At 40.5% G+C, this 7,430-nt stretch overlaps 1 non-coding gene across 1 annotated transcript; it reads left to right on the plus strand.

Annotated features, from left to right (window-relative positions):
• Positions 1-5,004: 5,004 nt before the first annotated feature.
• On the plus strand, positions 5,005-5,077 carry TRNAS-AGA (transfer RNA serine (anticodon AGA)). Its single transcript has one exon. It is a non-coding gene; the product is annotated as a tRNA-Ser (tRNA).
• The last annotated feature ends 2,353 nt before the right edge of the window (positions 5,078-7,430 follow it).

The raw sequence follows: 7,430 nt of genomic DNA on the forward strand, positions 1-7,430 counted from the left end.
GAGCATTTCTATTGCTCAGAGTGATACTTGAGACCAGGATTGCCTATTTGGGGTTAGGGTAAAGGCTAGCACCCAGGAGGGGGTTCCTGGAGGTTCAAGGCCTGAGTGGATACAGGGTTTCTATGTTAAGATCTCCAAGTTAGGAATAGCTGTCTGTAGTTGGATTTAGGGTTGGATTTCTCAAAGAGCAAAGACAGGCATCCTCAGATGTCACAGGTCTTACGTGTTAGTCAAGTCCTTTGGATGACAACCCTAAGTCATGGAGTCAGTGGGGTGGGGAGAGAGTCCAAGGATTGACATAATGGTAGAATCACTGGGAAGCCTACTGCACAAGCTTGGCCTTGCAAGGATCCAGGGACATCAGCAGATCCAGTCTTGTGGACACAGATTTTACCAAGTAGGGCTCTTGGCTCCGGGGTAGGAAAGAACATTCTTCCAGCGTGCTGTCTACTTGCCTCTAAGTTTCTCTACTACCTTTTCCACTACCCACGAACTTCCTGGTCCTGTGGAACTGCACTGAACCTCTTCGTGACTTGGCTTTTTCATGGCCCCCCTGTGGCCATTAGGCTTTTCTGTTCTGCTTGATGCCCTGTTCTCAAATTCCTGAGAAGGTATGTCTGGTAGACTCAGGCTGATTTGTTCACTTCAGCCACCATGAGCTTCACTGACAGTTCCAGTCAAATGGGACTGGCCGGGGGAGGGGTGTCACAAGGGATTTGAAACATAGCTGCCAAAGGTTGCCTCACAATAGGGGTTTGTGATTGGGGCAACAGAAACCCTGGCACTTGGAGATATCTAGGACACGTTGCTTTCACTGGAACCTATTTCCTCTGTAAAGGACATTCTGCTCAGCAGCCTCATTGAACCAGTCAACCAAACAGCAAGTGGACTCTGCCCTTTGCGAGAGCACAGAACTCTCCCCGCTTAACCCTGTGTGGGAAGCAAGAGGAAGGGACACAAGCCCTGCTGCGGAAGCCTTGCAAGCTAATCTGGGAGGCACCGCTTGCCTTCAGGAAGCCGTTGGGGGTTACCTGATAGGTTGCCTTGGACGTGTGTGGTTAGAATCTGTGAAAGGCGGTCAGCAGAGGTTTCCTGGGAGGATGCAGAGTGGGGTCATCCCCAAGTTAGATAACACTCTCTGGGCCACAGGGAGCCCCAGACGGTGGAGCCAGATGAAGACTCAACGATGAACATTCTGTGTGATGGAGAAATCAGCAGACCGTGGCTAGATACAACACAAGAGACATCAAGAGAGGGACAAGTTGCATGAAAAGAGCAATCTGAGACCTGATGGGTTTGGGTGCCTTTGGCATATCTAGGTTGAGGGGTCCAGGAACAAATTGTCTAGAGCTGGAAATTCTATCTGCCAAGGTGACGGTAGAGTCTGCTCATGGAAAGCTTTCATTTCTCTGCAAGGGCGGGGACAGATCTGATTCACCTTCATCCCCAGGTACCCAGAGCTGGGTTTGTACGTGGAAGAGATATTCAAGGAAACGCCAAGTGCCTGGATGGATAGATAGGTGGATGGAACCATGGGTGGGCAGAGAAGTTGGTACTTTGGTAGATGAGTAGGTGGATGAATGGATAGATAGATGTTAGGGTGAATGAATAGACAGAGGGGTGGTTGAAAGGATGGGAAAGGGATAATTCAGTGAGGAAGTGGATGGATGGCTAGGGCGGTGGGAGGTGAACAGTGATTCAGAACATGCTTTCTCCTAGTAGCAAACTCACAGTATGTAATTCCGTGTGGAGACCAAGAGAGCATGGTTCTTTGCTCCCTTCCCCTGTTCCTTTCCACAAAGTCTTAGCCTATCTCTTTACAAGCCAGGCTGCTTTATTTTCTCTGTTCTTTTCACTGACGACCCTGCCCATCTCTTCATCTCACACCACTGGTACCCCATTGACATCTTTACTTTCTCCAGTCCACTTGCCAGTCTCCATTACCTCCATTATCACTCTGTTCAGCTTTGAAATTACATGAGTCGTCTTCTGAGATCTCCCAAAATGCACATTGCCCCTAGGGGCTGCATTAGAGCCTGGCATAGAATTCAGACACCCACCCAAACCTAAGAACCCTCAAACTCAGCTCATATCAGCCCACTCCAGTCCAGTTCAATGCAGTCAACAGGGTTAATTTATGACCAAAAGAGATGGGAAGGTAATCAATAATGCAGTTAAACACATAGTAGAACTTCTAATTTAACAAGAAGAAAAGGGAGGTAAGTAGAAATACGGTCAAACTAGCAAAAGAAAGAAAAGCAGAAAAGGAAAATTCAAAAATGTAGTAGGAAAAAAAATGTAGTAGAAACAGAACGAGGGAGAACTAAATCCAGGTGTGAACAGGCCAAATTCTATTAAAAAAAAAATGCTGGCTTAAAAATGGAGACTCCATTTCAGATATGTGTTGGCCTACTTTCTCTGAAGGCCCCGACCACTAAAAGCAATTTGTTTCTGCAAGAAAAAACACAGATATAATTTTAATGTGTTGCTCTACTCACCAAGAACACGGAAATGTCACAGGTGACTAGAGAAACCAGAGCTTAAACTGGAACAGAGGCCTGTGCAGAGCATGCAAACATGAAAGACAGGGCTGTGCTGAAGGTAAACACCTGAGTCAGCACTGGGATGCAGACTAAGACCTTCTGTGAGGTGGCAGAGATGAGTCGGGTCCCACGGTAAGCCAGGGGTTCTGGGAGGCTGAAGGAGACCTAGGCCTGTGACACCCCTGGCTCCTAGGCAGGACTCCTTCTCTGCGTGGTCCCTACTCAATCCAACAGATCGAGTTCAACAAAATACAAGGTTACAATAGAAAATTACCAAACATAAGGTACAACCATTAGAAATGAAAATGAGGAAAAGCACACAACAGCTTCAGGTTCCCCTAGCTCTTCAGATACTCATCGGGTACATTTGATTAAATATCTCTGTCTTGAGCATTTATGGACATGAATTTTTTTTTAAAGAGCAAGGAAAAAGACAATCAGGAATGTCCAGGCACATATTAACTACATACAACTTTAAGAAAAAGATAATAAAAATTGTGACTTACTAGTTAAGATTGTGGATTGAACCCAAATAGACTCCAGTCCCTCCCAGAACTGCACTAAAACATCAGTAAAGGGATAACATTCAAAAATAGACATGATTCTAGGAAAGTGGTAGAGTAGGAAGCACCAGGAATCTGTCTCCCCACCTAGACAACGGCACTGGCACAATCTAATGTAACTACTTCGGAACTCGAGCCTGGTGAAGGCTTGCAACTTCCAGAAGACTTGGACAGTAAAATAAACTGTAGTTGATTTTGTTCAATTTCAGATCCTAACAAAGCAGTAGCTACCCATCCTCCACCCCCAACCACATGGCAGCCAGCTGAGCACATGTTCTTGGAGCAATCTACACACAGCTTGTGGGAGCCAGAGGGGGCCAAAAGGACCCTGTCCTCCAAGTATCAAATGTGCTCTGATCACTGATTGCTCTTTCTGACACAGTGCAGACAAGAAGGAAGCCATTGTTTCACCTCTCCATTGGTGCAAGCCCCTCATCCTCGGTAGCTGTAATTCCCAGGAGATTTCAAAAGACAATGTCCTTCTCCCTAACCTCCTTCATTTTTTCTTTTTCTTTCTTTTTTTTTTTTTTTTTTTTTTTTTTTGCCTTTTGGGAGCCAGACATTAAAGACTAGGACATTCAAAAGCAACTGCATATATGAGGAAAACTAGAAAGTCACCACACATGCCCAGGGAAAAGCACAGACCCAGAAAAGACCTGAGAAGACTTTGAGGTTATACCTCAGGGTGACACTTGGCACAGAGACAGCCTATAACAATAAAAAATAATAAAAACAATAACAAAACAATCTAGCAAGCCCTGGGAGAGTGGGAGAATCTGATTTCTGGAGTTAACTCATTATTAGATTCAAATGTTCAGTATACAATAGAAAAATTACAAGGCTGCGGGGAGGGTATAGCTCGAAGTGGTAGAGCACTTTCTTGGCATGTATGAGGTCCTGTGTTCAATCCCCAGTACCTCCTCTAAAAAACAAGTAAATAAATAAATAAACCTAATTACCTCCCCACCAAATAAACAAAAACAAAAAAGAAAAATCACAAAGCATACAAAGGAACAGGAAAATAAGGCCAATTCAAAGGAAGAAAATAAATCAACAGAAAGTGTCCCTGAGAAAGACCTGACAGCATATCTTCTAGATAAAGGCTTTGAAACATCCATCCTAAAGATGATCAGAAAACTAAAGATGTGGAGAAAGTCAAGAAGATGATGTCTGAACAAAATGTAAATATGAAATAGAAAACCTAAAAAAAAATAAATTCTGTATCTGAAAACTACAATAATGAAAATTTCACTAGAGGGATTCAAAGGCACTATTTGAGCATGCAGAGAAAAGAATGAATCTAAAGATAGGACAATGGAAATTGAGTCTGAAGAACAGGGAAAAAAGATTGAAGAAAAGTGAACACCATGAAGAGGAACAGCATGCATTGTGGGAATCTCAGAAGGAGAAGAGAGAGAGAGGAAAAAGGGCAGAGAGAATATACGAAAAAATAGTGACTGAAAGTATCCCAAAGCAAGTGAATGAGGCTCCACAAACATCCAAGAGGCTTAACAAACTCCAAGTAAGATAAATCCAGAGACACATTATAATCAAACTTTTGAAAGACAAAGTAAGATCTTTAAAGCAGCCAGAGAGAAGCAACTTACAACATACAGAGTGTAGGGGTGTGTGTTTGTGTGTGTGTGTCTTACGCCTGAGACAACAGTCAGCAAGCTTCTCCTCAGAAACCTCGGAGGCCAGAAGGCAGTGGGTTGATATATTTTTTAAGCGCTAAAATTAAAAAACTTAAACAAGAATACAATATTGTCACAACTTCAGAAGGGAAGGAGAAATTAAAACATTCTTGGATAAACGAAAGCTGGAGGACTTTACACTAGACCTGCCCCGCAAGAAATGCTCAAAGGACTCCTGCAGGGTGAAATAAAAGGACACTAGGGGGAGGGTATAGTTCAGTGGTAGAGCACAGGCCTAGAATGCATGAGGTCCTGGGTTCAATCCCCAGCACCTCCATTAAAGTAAAAAATAATAAACCTAATTACTTTCCCCCTCCCCCGCAAAAAAAAAAGTACTGTTAAAAGGACACTAGACAATAATCTCAAAACCATAAGAAGATATAAAGATCTCAAAGTAAATACATATGAAATTATAAAAGCTAGTATTGTAACAGTGTGTAATTCCTCTTTTAGTTTTCTACATAATTTAAGAGAATAATACATTTTTAAAAAAAGATAATACGTTAAAAAATTATTCATCTAAAACCTAGTATTGTAACTTTGTTGTTTTCGGGGCACTACACTGTATAAAGATGTAATTTTGTGACATCAGATACGGGTAGGGATGGAGCTGTAAAGGAGCAGAGATTTTGTATGTTAGTGAAATGAAGATAGTATAAATTCAAATTAGAGTGTCATAACTTTAGGATGTTAATGTAATGCCCATGATAACCACAAAGAAAATAGCTCTAGAATATAAACAAGAAGAAATGAGAAAAGATTTTAAACATTTAACTACAAAAATCCAACTAAATTCAAAAGGCAACAGTAATGAAGGAAATGAAGGACAAAAAGCTATAAGGCATATAAAAAAACAAAGAATTAAGTCCCTACTTACCAGTAATTACTTTAAATGTAAATGGATTAAACTGTCCTATTAAAAGATGAAAGATTGGCAGAATAGATAAAAATGCGTGATCCAACAACGTGCTGTCTATAAGAGACTCATCTGAGGTCCAAACACAAATACAAGACCAGTGCTCTAACCCCTGAGCTGTGGAGTCAGCTTCAAACACAAATAGACTAAAAGTGATAGGATGGAAAAAGATACTCCATGCAAACAGTAACCAGTAGAGATAAGGGGTGGCTATACTAGTATCAGACAAAATTGACTTTAAATCAAAAAAGTTTATGAGACTAAGAAGGACAGTATATGTTAATAAAAGTTTCTGGGGGAGGGTATAGCTCAAGAGGTAGAGCGCATGTTTAAAATGCACAAGGTCCTGGGTTCAATCTCCTAAAAATAAATAAACAAACCTAATTACCTCCTCTTCTCCCCCCACGAAAAATGAAAATAAGTATTTTAAAAAAGTTTCAATACATCAAGAAGATATAACATTTACACATCTTATAACAGACCAGCAAGATACATGAAGGAAAAACTGCCAGATTTCAAAGGAGAAATAGATAGTTCTACAGTAGTATTTGGAGACTTTAATACCTGACTCTCAGAAAGGGAAGATAGAACAACCAGAGACAGAAGATAAGGAGATGGAGAACTCAACACAATAAACCCACTAGATCTAACAAACATATACATAACACTCTACCAAATAACAGTATACACATTTTTCTCAAGTGCACATGGAACATTTTCCAGGATAGACCATATATTAGAACACAAATTAAGTCTCAGTATATTTTAAAAGATGCCATACAAAGTATCTTCTCTTACCACAATGGGATGAAGTTAGAAGTAAAAAAAGAAAAAATTGTAGAAATTAAACAAAGTGTTCTTACACAATTGGTGGATCAAAGAAGAAATCAAAAGAAATTAGAAAATACTTAGAGATGAATAATTTTTTAAAAAAGCCATACACATTATACCAAAACTTAAGGGACACAGCAAAAGCAGTGCAAAGAAGGAAATATATAGCTAAATATGCTTACATTAAAAAAAACAACAAAATCTCAAATCAACAACCTAACTTTACAATTTAACAAACTAGAAAAAAGAAGAAAATAAAGCTAGTGGAAGGAAGAAAATGATAAAGAAGAGTAGAACAGAGATAAACAAAATAGAGAATATAAAAATAATAGAAAAAAAAATCAATGAAACCAAAAGTTAGTTCTTTGAAAAGATCAACAAACTGACGATCTTTTAGCTGGATGGAATAAGGAGGGGGGAAAAGACTCAAATTACTAAAGTCAGAAATGAAGATAGGGATATTACTATTGCATGTATAGAAATAAAAAGGGTCATAAGAGCATTACGATCTGTTGTACACCAATAAATTGGATAACCTAGATGTAATAATGGACATTCCTAGAAACACAAAACCTGCCAAGACTAAACCACCAAGAAATGACTGCCCACCTCTGTGTCTGCACATCTGTGATGCAAAGAAGCAGTCATGGATCAGCACGCAGATCCTGGTATTCAGAGAACAGGGTCTTTGTTACCTACCCAGGCTCCCACAAACCACTACAGGAATATGGGCATGGCTTCCTGCTATCAGGCTGAAGGGACTGAAGAATGGATACCGCTACCATGCTAAGAGATAAATTGCCTGGAATTAACCAGGGTTTACCAACCAAGCCTTGCCTGGAAACTGAAAGCCTTCCAGTAGACTCCAGAGTTCCAAGATAGT

Source organism: Camelus dromedarius, chromosome 5 (assembly GCF_036321535.1).
Source record: "Camelus dromedarius isolate mCamDro1 chromosome 5, mCamDro1.pat, whole genome shotgun sequence".
In the NCBI taxonomy this organism is placed as follows: Eukaryota; Metazoa; Chordata; class Mammalia; order Artiodactyla; family Camelidae; genus Camelus; species Camelus dromedarius.